We start from the raw sequence: 12,257 nt of genomic DNA, 5'->3' as shown, positions 1-12,257 counted from the left end.
CACGGATATTAGCATCACTAAGCTATACCATCACTAAGGCGATGCTAAGCGATGTTTACGTCAATAATCAAATCATGTATACATATATATAAGGCAGCCGAGAGATGTCACACACAGATGCATTTACTTATACGCCTATGTGTGTGCGAGAGACTGTAAACTACAAACTCACATACATCTGAGAGACGCTGAAAAGTAGAAAATTGTAAACAAGTAAAAGGTCGTATGGAGCAGTTACAACTAAACCGCCCAGCTGTTTCAGCAAGCAATCCAAAGGTAAAAACACCATCATTTGACGGTTCTGTTCCTTTCCAGGTCTTCAAGCTACAGTTTGAGAAGACCGCAGCAGTGAACAACTGGAATGCGGAAGATAAGGTTGCTGCACTGTTCGTGGCATTGAAGGGGCCAGCAGCGGAAATCCTACAGACGATTCCCGAAGGAGAGCGGAACAATTATGAAGCATTGATGGCTGCTGTAGAACGACGTTATGGAAGCGAGCATAGGAAACAGATATTCCAAATTGAGTTGCAAAACCGCTACCAAAAAGCAAATGAGACATTGCAGGAGTTTGCTTCAGATATTGAAAGATTGGCTCATCTTGCAAATGCGGACGCACCCGTGGAATACACTGAAAGGGTAAAGATTCAGAGCTTTATAAATGGCATACGGGACGTCGAAACAAAGCAATCTACATACGCAAACCCAAAGCCAACATTCGCAGAAACGGTGTCGCAAGCTCTGATTCAGGAAACAGCGTCGCTTCTGTGTAAGCCAGTTTTCAAAGCACGCCGTGTGGAAGTAGAAAGGCCAGAGTGGGTAGACACAATTTTGGAAGCACTGAAGGGATCTCAACAGAAGAATGCCAGAGTTATTAAATGTTTCAACTGCGGCAACCCAGATCACATTGCACGTCATTGCGATCTTGGTCCTAATAGTTCCAACAATGTGGGTGGTCGTAAACCCAAAGCTGGCGGAAATGAGCAAGAGCGTGTCGGAAGTAAAGAACGAAAACTTGCCCCTGCTATTGAATGTCCTGTGATATCTGTGTCGCAAATTGGAAGGAAATCAAGCAGTCTTACCATCAGAGGGAATGTGGATGGTAAAGCGCGTGTACTGACTGTAGATACGGGGGCATCTCATTCCTTGATTCGATCTGATTTGGTCTACAGGAGAGTAAAACCGTTACCTGGAGCAAAGTTGCGTACGGTCACTGGCGAGTATAACCAAGTTCAGGGAGAAGTGATATGTGAAGTATTGATTGGGAAGGTCATGGTTCTACACAAATTTGTTGTGGCGGAGATTGTTGATGAAGTTATATTGGGAGTGAATTTCTTGGTTGACCATCATGACATCAAGATCGATATGCAGAGAAGGGTGATGCGTTATGAAAACCAATATGTGCCACTTAACTTTAGTTTGGAAAAAGGGTTCAGCAGTAATCGGGTACTGGTGGAGAATACTCGACGAAGGCCACGAAATTCAAAGGTAAAGGTTGATAGATCGAATGGGCCAAATAAATCAAAATCAAAAGTACCTGCGAGAGAAACACTGGCATTGACAAAACCTAAAAGACGCAGGAAAACGAAGCAACGAATTCCCGAGAAAGAATGCGAGGGTATTTTCCAGCCGGAGCGCACTACTGTTGTAAAATGTGGGAACGATACCGATTATGCAAAGCAAATCCGTCCAGCGCAAGCTCTACGAAGTGGTTCATTGATCAAACAACAGAGTGTGAAGGAACGGCCCAGGGTAATGAGTAGTAAGATGAAACACAGGTACCATGAGAACAATAATTCGAAAGGTTTCTTGGCGGAAGATTTGGTACTGTTATACAACCCCACCGGCGGAAAGGTGTTCCATCCAAATTTCGGTGCAGTTGGGAAGGCCCGTACAAGGTTGTGAAGAAGATCAGTGATACCATCTACCGCATACAAACAATTGGGAAACCACGCAATAGAAGGGTGGTTCATTTGGAGAGATTAGCAGCGTTTAGATCGGGAGATTTGTCTGATCGGGACGATCAGACTTAGGTGGAGGGCAGTGTCACGGATATTAGCATCACTAAGCTATACCATCACTAAGGCGATGCTAAGCGATGTTTACGTCAATAATCAAATCATGTATACACATATATAAGGCAGCCGATAGATGTCACACACAGATGCATTTACTTATACGCCTATGTGTGTGCGAGAGACTGTAAACTACAAACTCACATACATCTGAGAGACGCTGAAAAGTAGAAAATTGTAAACAAGTAGAAACTATATGAGAAGTATAATCACTCGAAATAGTTGGTAAGTTCTAAAAATAGAAGAGCCTAGATGCAGGGATGCACCTTAACGTTAAGCTAATCGTTTATCAAAAAATTTCCACCGTTTCTGTTAAAACACTTCGAAATATTATCGATAAAGAAATTATCAAGATAAATTGTATCTCGTTTTTAACCGAAACGAAAAGCTTTCGTTAGCGTTAAAAACGTTAACAAAAACGTGATACTTTATGTTTGAATTGTGCTGGCAATGCTATAGCCATGGTGAAGCCGTAAGGTGGTAACAGCGAGCGGACATACACACACAAACTCCATGTAATTTGTTTGTGTAATTCGTTGGTGGTAATGTCAAAAATACTCTGAGAAATGTTCGTACTGTCAAAATTCATGAGAAAAGTTGCAATCAGCTTGGCTATTGCTTTCACCTTTAATGACTCCGCCATCAATCAGCTTTGCCAGCATAGTTTGAAATTAATAATCAACATAAACGATTTGATTCCGTTTTGATATGGCAGAAAACGAAACGAAATCATTTCGTTAATTTGACGTTCTTAACGTTAATAAACGAAACGAAATGACTTTGTTTCGTTTATTAACGTTAATTATCGTAACGAAATGATATCGGTTCGTTGGTTAAGCATGCCTGCCTAGATGTATGCAGCGTAAACTATAAAAGCGGCGCAAGCGAGTAAAAAGTAATTCAGTTTGAGTTGAGCTATCAGTCAGTTTGCTTAAGCACGCGATCTGGCGGCCAATAGTAGAGTTTCATTTGAGTTATCAATCAGTTTGGTTATTAAGCCAGCGAGTAGCAAAGTTTAAGTGTTATTGTGAAGTACTTAAATAAAGGCCATTTTTCCATCATTCAATATTGGAGTTATTTATTCAACAGTTTAGTGATTCGAACTTAGCAGAGGATTTGCAGTAAATTCGTTACAATGTGTTATTCATAAACACTGATTCTAATATTTTGTTTTGGTTTTTACTTTAGAGTCAACCTGTTATATAAGCGATGTCAGCTATGCCTGTAACTTAAGCGCCTTCAGATGTAATAGTTACCGCGGACGCGGTCACAGGAGTAGTTCACTACGTGGGGATTACACTAATCAAGAACTTTCAATATCAAAAGCTTTTCCAGCACCATAACAACACCAACAATATGTGCAAGCACCCGAATAAATTGTACAACAAACGTTAACACCACATCAGCAGCCAGCAACAACAACAATAATCGCAACAAGTTGAAACTTCTAAACAATTAATGACTAGTGAACCACCAACATATCCGCAATATGCGCATCCATCAACACCAACATATGTCGCCTACTTTGCAACACGGTGAAGATGGCCAAGGCCATTCTGATTCTAATACCATTGGCAAATTTAAAAACTCAAACAGACTACGAAAAATGTTGATGGTATTAATTCTAGTACGGATAGTGAAGAATTTAAACCTAGGAAAAAAGCTAAACTTGATAAAAACTTAACCGAAGATGACGATATTTCTAATTCTAATACTAAGGAAGATGAACCTTTGATAAATATGAAGCTTAAAACAGAGTTATCAAAAAATGACGATGATGATAATGATGTTGATGCAAAGTCCAATGTTGAAAATTATGAAACAGAATCTGAAAAAAGTGGATTATAACCTTAAGCAAAACTGTTTAATTCCGGTACGACCAGAATTAGATGTTAAGAAAAGAGCCTACATAAAGAGGCTCAGTATATTTATGGAAAATTTATCATGGGACAATGCCCAATGTATGTATTTCAATTAAATTCAGCACATTGTTGGAAAAAGCATCTAAACTTTATGCATCGTGTAGAGAAACCAGAACATTTACAATTTAAATATAACGAACGTGGTGCAAAATGTAAATTTTGTGATATTCAAGCAGCTACACCAAGCTTCAACAAATTATTGGACCATGAGATTTCTCATATGCCCAATTGTCATTATTTAAAATGTAAATTATGCGAATGGAAGACGAAAATACATTCAAGTATGAATTTTCATTTACGTGTACAACACGCTGAAACAATTGATGTAACAACGAAAAGTTTAGAATTAACTGTTTGTTCATATTGTAATCACAATGGTATTTACGCAAACACTTAATACAGGAACATGAGAAATCAGTGGATGAAAGAACATCTTTTCTATGTTTAGAATGTGGTGAACAATTTAGAACAAATACAAGTTTACGTGTACATGTTTATGAAAAGTTTGCTCATTTTACACCACAAGATTTGAACGGAAAGATCTTGAGGTATGGTTACACCTATGTGGCATCTACAAGCTATTTATAATGACTAGTATGGAATGAATCCGGATATAGAAGAAAACGGAGGTGACGAAATGAATCACCATGCTTCTTTGGATTCTGGTGATACTCTTGACATGCTTCCTAATTTCGCTACGTCTGATCTTACTATACCTATCAAACTAATATGACTGTGCAAACTGATGAGTAACACTACTAGCGCAGGAAAAATAAGAACTTCAAAACAAGGTTTCGGAAAGGGCACGACTATGAATAGACGTTAATGTATTTATATAGTTTATAAATATAAAAATGCACATATGTAAAAATTACTAGTATAATAGCACATGATTTTAACTGTAAAAACCATTTTAAACATGCATTATTTATTAATTAATTATTATTTAAACAAAAAGGACGCGTTTTATTCATATAAAAAGCGAATTGACAGAAGGTAAGCGGTACGGGTAACCGATAGGCCAGTTACCCGTGTTGTTGTTGTTGCATATGTTTTGGTTAGCGATAACGAAAACATACCTAATGAAGTAACTTAAAAATGTAAATAACATCGAGCGAGAAGGAATGTCGAAAACACAATAGGTAAGAGCGAGAAAGCGAGTCACACGTACACTATTTTGAGAGAGCGCATGCGCTACCTTTTTCACGATAGCAATGTAAAAGTCATTAAGACGATAATTGGTGACCAAGTTATTGGTAACGATTAAGTAATCGATTAGGTAACGGGTACCTGTCTTGTAGGGAAGTGGCTCGAAGACGAGAAGTTTTAAGGGCCCATTACTGATACTCAGCATAGACTTGACTTGGCTTGAGAACTGTCACAGTTCTGTTAAATGAACATTGCATGTTACTGATTACTCAAAACTTAGCAACACTTAACTTGACTTAAGGCTCCATTACTGATACTTAGCATAGACTTGACTTGACTTGGCGTAAGCTTGGCAACTTAGCCACGATTATACTCCACTTGGCACATACAATCTGGCATCATAATCAGCGTTGAAATTTATTTTTAAATAAATGTCAATTTGTATGACAAAATGTCAAAATGAAATGGAAACAAACAAATGGCATCTCATAATGTAAACGGCACTTAGAACTTACATAGAAAATCAAAATTCAACAGACTTCCCTACAAGACAGGTACCCGTTACCTAATCGATTACTTAATCGTTACCAATAACTTGGTCACCAATTATCGTCTTAATGACTTTTACATTGCTGTCGTGAAAAAGGTAACGCATGCGCTCTCTCAAAATAGTGTACGTGTGACTCACTTTCTCGCTCTTACCTATTGTGTTTTCGACATTCCTTCTCGCTCGATGTTATTTACATTTTTAAGTTACTTCATCAGTTATGTTTTCGTTATCGCTAACCAAAACATATGCAACAACAACAACACGGCTAACTAGCCTATCGGTTACCTTCTGTCAAATCGTTTTTTCCATGAATGAAACGCGTCCTTTATGTTCAGATAATATTTAATTATAAATAATTCATATATACAATGTTTTTTTACAATTTAAATTATTCCCTTATTACTCTAGTGTACTTTACATATGTGTATATTGATATGTACAAGCTAATTAAGTACAATAACGTCTATTAATAGCTGTGCCCTCTCTGAAACTTTCGAGGCTCAGTGATGACGCCCAATTTTTCCTGCGCTGGTGGTGTTGTTCAACATCAGTTTGCAGAGCCATATGAGTTTTGTAGGGATAATACCGAAGCCCCAATTCGTGCTATCAAAGTCGATTTATAGGTGATATTGATCCTCTGGTCTTGACCCTTTCCCATAGTATGCTTGTTAGCGCCTTATCTGTGGTACTAAAAATGCGGGGGGATAGTTGTCGAAGTTTTCTTATAATTTGAGCAAATTTATGTTCTTCCTTCAGCTACAGCTGGAATATTTGGAATATTGCTATGCGCACATCGTCAAAATCAAATTACCTAGAATGAGAAAGAAACTAATATCAGTAAGGATAGATTAAAGTTTTTAATATATTTAACCCGAAAAGTGTTCTATAAATAGGGCTCCACAATTAGCTCTTTTCTGAGGCCAAAGGCACAAGGGACTCAAGGAGATTTCAGATAACTAGAATCAGGGGTACCCGAGGATACTTCGCTGTTGCATTCATAGAGAACACAACATTATAACAAGGGATAATTGATTGATGTTACGATGGAAATTAGACGTGCTACAAAAACAAACAAATGCAGATGACTGTTTAATTCATTATCCGAAGTTCTTGTATGGACGTGCAGTATGAAAAGTGCAAAGTACTGCTAAAACTGATTTCCCCGAGTAACCCGGGAACGAATGGATGTGACTACGCCTATCCTTATTTAGCAGCAGGGTCTAGAACCAGTTCCCTGTTGGACAGGAAAGTAAACGTTTGGTTATCTCCAAGTTGATCATATGCTATTACAGAATATACTCGTTTGCTGCATCCGATCAGTACATCCAACTTTCCCAGATTTTCTGGGCTCAGCAAGGGTATCCTCCTGAATGGTGCATTTGTTGCACGCTGTTGCCTGGCCGCTCACCCAACAACACAAGACACGACGTAACTTTCCTTGGGACACCCAAGGTCACTAACGCTTCTCATGGCTCCAGCGGGTTAGGGGGCTTAGAGTATACCAGCGGTAGGCATGCCTGCGTAAGAGGTGATTAAAATGACAACAACAGGCGATTAAAATACCAAATTGGTTCAGGGGGCTGTGTAGCGCAACCCGTTCAATGGGTTGCCAGCGCAATATATAGCTTCTCCAACCCAATTGTGAACCTCACCTACCCGTGGCGAATCCTGTTTCTTTAACAGCCGAGGCTCTGGCGACCCCATGTTCCTTATGGATCTACATTTGAAGGAGCTTAGTTAGCTGACATCGCTTACTTAAACGGTTGATTCTAAAGTAAAAACCAAAACAAAATATAGGTTAGGTTGAACTGGCGGGTTCATGGCGACCTCACATAGACTGAATGAGTCCGTAGTGTTACCAGAAGTTTGTTTTAACGACCAAGCTAAAAACCCTATCAACAGCCAGGACATGTTATAAAATAAATCCGTTCTCTTGACAAATACCAGAAGCTTCCTAGAACTTAAGCCACTTGCTGCTTCTAGATCTGACAGGTGTCAGCTGGAGTCTTAGCCTGGCAAGCGCAGGGCACGAGCACAGAACGTAATCGATCGTTTCCTCCTCCAACCCGCACTTCCTACATCTGCTATCACTGACCAAGCCTAATTTAAAGGCATGTGACGCCAGAAGGCAGTGTCCAGTAAGAATACCCGTCATGAGTCTACAGTCTACAGTTTAATGATGAAAATATAAGAATCAGTGTTTATGAATAACATATTTTAATTAATCTCTTACAACAACGTGATCGGTGGCTAAATCGCCATGTAGATAGTTTGGTGTTCCACCTTGTATAAACGTAGGTACTGTATGTGCTCAACCGTGCAAATGGACATAAGCAGTAACATTATTCACATAAACATAGCTTGGTATTTGTGCAGGCCTCAATATAGCATACATTGGTCCAGTTCGGTGCGCACCAGCCACTGGTACAAACACTTTTGAATGCATAGCTTTCATATAGATTGGATGTCCAGCAGTGCTCCGGTTGTGCCAAAATGTAATGGGCTGCTCAGTCTTTTGGTACGGCTGTATAGGTATGGGCGGGTGCAATGTATTACTAATCTGCTCAAGATAGTATGGTACATAGATGGCTCGAAGACGCCAGAGGGGATTGGAGCCAGAGTTTTCGGACCCAGAGCCAAAATATCAGTAACTTTAAAAGCACATCCGAGCATTTTCAAGCGGAAGTATTCGCCATAAGTTAGTGCGCTAAGCTGAACCTTCAGCGCTGATACCCCAATGAAACAATTGCCATACTCAGTCAGGCAGTCAGGCCCCACTAAAGGCATTTGCGGCGTTCGAAATAAAGTCAGCACCTGTCCTTCAGTGCGTAGAAAAGCTAAATCAATTAGGAGCACACAACGTAGTACTGTTGCCCTGGGTCCTAGGCCACAGGGGAGTAGAGGGTAATGAGCAGGCGGACTTAGTGTTTAAGTTATTGCGTCCCTCCCACAAATTGTCATCCTCCCAGCAGATCCTTGCAGCGGGTGTGCGCCATACTCTCCTCTTCCGGGAAGGTATCCGGGTCCTTCTCCTGACCACGGTCCTGAGAAATGAGTTTGCTGCGTTTGCTGGAAAAGAATTTTTTTAGGACGGTCATATATATAAGGGCCTGAAATATTTCAATGAACTTCCTAATCACATAAAAAGTAGTAATAACTTCAATACTTTTAAAAAAAGTTTATTGGAGCATTGTAAAACCCTTCCAATAAGATAACGTTTTTCTCCTCTTATTTTTTACATGATATATCCGATACTGGAGCGCGAAAAGGGAATGGTAATATTGGAAGCAGCAAAATACAATGCATCCGGCCCTAAGGAAAAGAAAATCGGTCGCCACCTGTAACTCCAGACATTTCCAACAACTAATTTCGCTGGAATTCGGTATTTCCAGCTGGTATTTACTGTTGCTGATCGGAATCACTCGCATTCCGACAGCATTAATATAACAATAAAATTATATAATGTGTAACAAAAATAACGAAAATAATGCCAAATAAAAGGGAATGGTAATATTGGAAGCAGCAAAATACAATGCATCCGGCCCTAAGGAAAAGAAAATCGGTCGCCACCTGTAACTCCAGACATTTCCAACAACTAATTTCGCTAGAATTCGGTATTTCCAGCTGGTATTTACTGTTGCTGATCGGAATCACTCGCATTCCGACAGCATTAATATAACAATAAAATTATATAATGTGTAACAGAAATAACGAAAATAAGGCCAAATAAAAGTTGGAGCAGGGGGGATTGGAAACATGTCCTTTTCAACCTCCCATTATATGTTGAGCTGTGCTAATCGGAATCTTCATGCATTCCGACAGCGTATTTACTAAACAAAGTTGAGGGGTGATTGGATACACGTTATTATCAATTTCCAACATCCAAAGACATGTTTAGCTGTGTTGATCGGAGACTAATACATTCCGACAGCTTAAAATACACATATAATTGAAAAATATAAGTTCCAAATTTTGTTGCCTTAAGCTGGGAGCACTGGAGGATTGGAAACGCGTCCTTTCCAACCTTCCTAAAATGAGTGGCTCCCAGACTCGTCCCTTTGTCACGCTAGTAAATATGCTGATCGGAATCACATGGCATTCCAACAGCATATTCAATAGAAATAAGTGATTATAACAATGAATTGTACTTAGTAGTTTATGTTTTAGGCCTAAACAGCCGTAATAATAAATAAATTAAATTAAAAAAATAAATACTCTTGTCAGTGTTTCACGTGCAAGGGATGGTTGCATCGGACAGGTTGCTCTGGGCTAGATTCCAAAATCCAGCGTCCTCGTAACTTTTATAAATCTTTTGTGGCTCTTGTTGTTCACGGCCTCATTACAGTATGAGGAAATACGGCACCTGAGAACACAGACGTATGAAGCTTAAAACCACAGCATGTCTTCAGTGAACTCCACAAACAGGCGTCGGACCTCTATGCCGGTGATTTCTGTACTCAAAGAACAAAACTAGCAGAGGAGGAACGCACTCTCCCTAGGGAAACGAGAGTAGTCACTCTAGCTCAACTTCGAGCTGAATAACGCAACAGGTTAAACTCTTACCTATCCATAATCAACCCCGGCATACAAAACATTGTCCTGCTTGTAATGTGTCCCCACATAACACCAACCATCTCTTTAACTGTATTGTGGAACCAACGCCTCTAACACTCCTCTCATTATGGTCCACCCCTGTTGAAACAGAATGTTTCTTTGGACTCCCGTTAGAGGACATTGATGACAATTTGTGATCGGTCGCACCTATTGGATGGGGCGAAGCACTGCTACAACAACAACAGCAGGCGGACAACAGGGAAAGAGAGGTAGCAACTGCATGACCCATCGATCTCGAGCCGTTCCTGCCAGTTGGCCCACAGGGGCATTTATTAGCAGAAGGAAGGGAAAAGAGAGAACACTGGCGCAATATGCCAGGCCTGAGTCAATCTAAGTTACTGTTAGGGGGTTACAGCACAACTCGATATAGGGCATTAATAGGCCTCTCAAAAAGATAACCTAAGAACCCTAACGGCTATTCTTACAAGACACTGTAGACTGAACAGTCACATGCAAAAACTGGGTATAATATCGAACAACACATACCGATTTTGTGATGGATCAGCAGACGGTGGACCATATCCTTCTAGATTGCGGCGCAATTTCAAGACGTAGGGCTAAGTTTATGGGCTCACCATGGCCAGAGCATTCCCACATTTAATCCCTCAAGCCAAGAACACTGCTGGGGTTCATCAAGGAAGTCGGCTAGGATGAGGTGCTGTGAAGGAGATGTGCAAGTCACTGTGCAATCCTCAATAAATTATCTATCTATCTACGTTCCGGTAACAAGCACCATTGTGGTACTAGCCTCACCATCTCGGGAACTATTGATATGACTACATTAAACCTTCTAGGGATTGAATATTAATAATGCCGGCAATGCGAAAGTCTGCTAAAATGTACCATTCTCCATGGAATGCTCGATATATAACTTTCCACGTTTTGAAACAGTGATGAAAAGAGCAAAATTTACTAAAATTTTAACTGGCTGTGGGTAGTAAGGTGTTGATGTCCTCTCTTAACGCAATGTAATTACAACTGCGATGCAGGGAAAATGACAAAAATCTTGCAAATCTACTGATAATAATTAATTTTTCCTCCCCTTCTATGCAGTTCTATGCATACATACATGTGTTTTTCTCCCAAACGCTAATTAAAAAAATTAATTGGTTTTCACATGAACTTCGAACTCTGTCGTATTTGCATTCTTCAGTTGATTATCAACAAAAGCATGACAAATTATCACTAAAAAATGCATACATGTTCCTTATATATTTAATATGGTAGCCAATTTACTTACCCTTTCTGGTGCGATGATTCCTGGACAATCGGGCCTGACTAGACGCGATTTTTTTGCCTTAAGAGAGCGTGCTTAACGCGAACCATATCATGTTATGCAAAAAATCAAAGACATTTCTGCTTCTAATGCTTCTAGGATAGCAGCAGCAGCTCCCGGTGGCGCCACATAAATACCAGTTGCATGCCGATCAGTTGCCTTTTTTGCTCCGGCTACCTATTCAATTTTAATTCACGTTACAATATCTACTATTGCAATTTTAATCACTACAAATCAATATAAATTACCGAAGCAAATACTGGCAAAGCAAGATGCGTAGTTCCACCCTTTTTTAGGGAAATATGTACATCCAACCAGTTTGGTACCGTATTCCAAAGCATGTTGCTTGTAAAGTACCTTGTATCCTTGGCAAATGACACGTGAATCAGCATTTAATTGTAGATTTCCTCTGATTTTGGCATATTCTGAGCTGAATCGCAACCCGGCGGAGATGCTATATATTAGAATAATATAACATTTTTTTATTATTTAAAAATGCACATATGTACGTATGAATGAAAATCAGAAAGTAAATAATGTTATTGTTGTAGCGATAAGGACACTCCCCGTTATCGACTTTGTTGGTCCTTTGCAGGATGCAGATCGGGTACGTTCCGGGAACCATTAAGGTACTAGCCCGACCATATCGGGAGCGATTTAGTTGACATGAAACC

At 39.7% G+C, this 12,257-nt stretch overlaps 1 long non-coding RNA gene across 1 annotated transcript; it reads right to left on the bottom strand.

Moving 5' to 3' along the window:
• Positions 1 to 6,069: 6,069 nt before the first annotated feature.
• LOC137245484 (uncharacterized) lies at positions 6,070 to 11,920 on the bottom strand. The gene is made up of 3 exons (XR_010951333.1): positions 11,832 to 11,920; positions 11,548 to 11,760; positions 6,070 to 6,504 (listed from the first exon to the last, which is right to left on the bottom strand). It is a non-coding gene; the product is annotated as an uncharacterized lncRNA (long non-coding RNA).
• Between the last annotated feature and the right edge of the window lie 337 nt (positions 11,921 to 12,257).

Source organism: Eurosta solidaginis, chromosome 1 (genome assembly GCF_040869045.1).
Source record: "Eurosta solidaginis isolate ZX-2024a chromosome 1, ASM4086904v1, whole genome shotgun sequence".
Taxonomy (NCBI): domain Eukaryota; kingdom Metazoa; phylum Arthropoda; class Insecta; order Diptera; family Tephritidae; genus Eurosta; species Eurosta solidaginis.
This window is presented reverse-complemented; position numbering and strand designations above follow the sequence as displayed.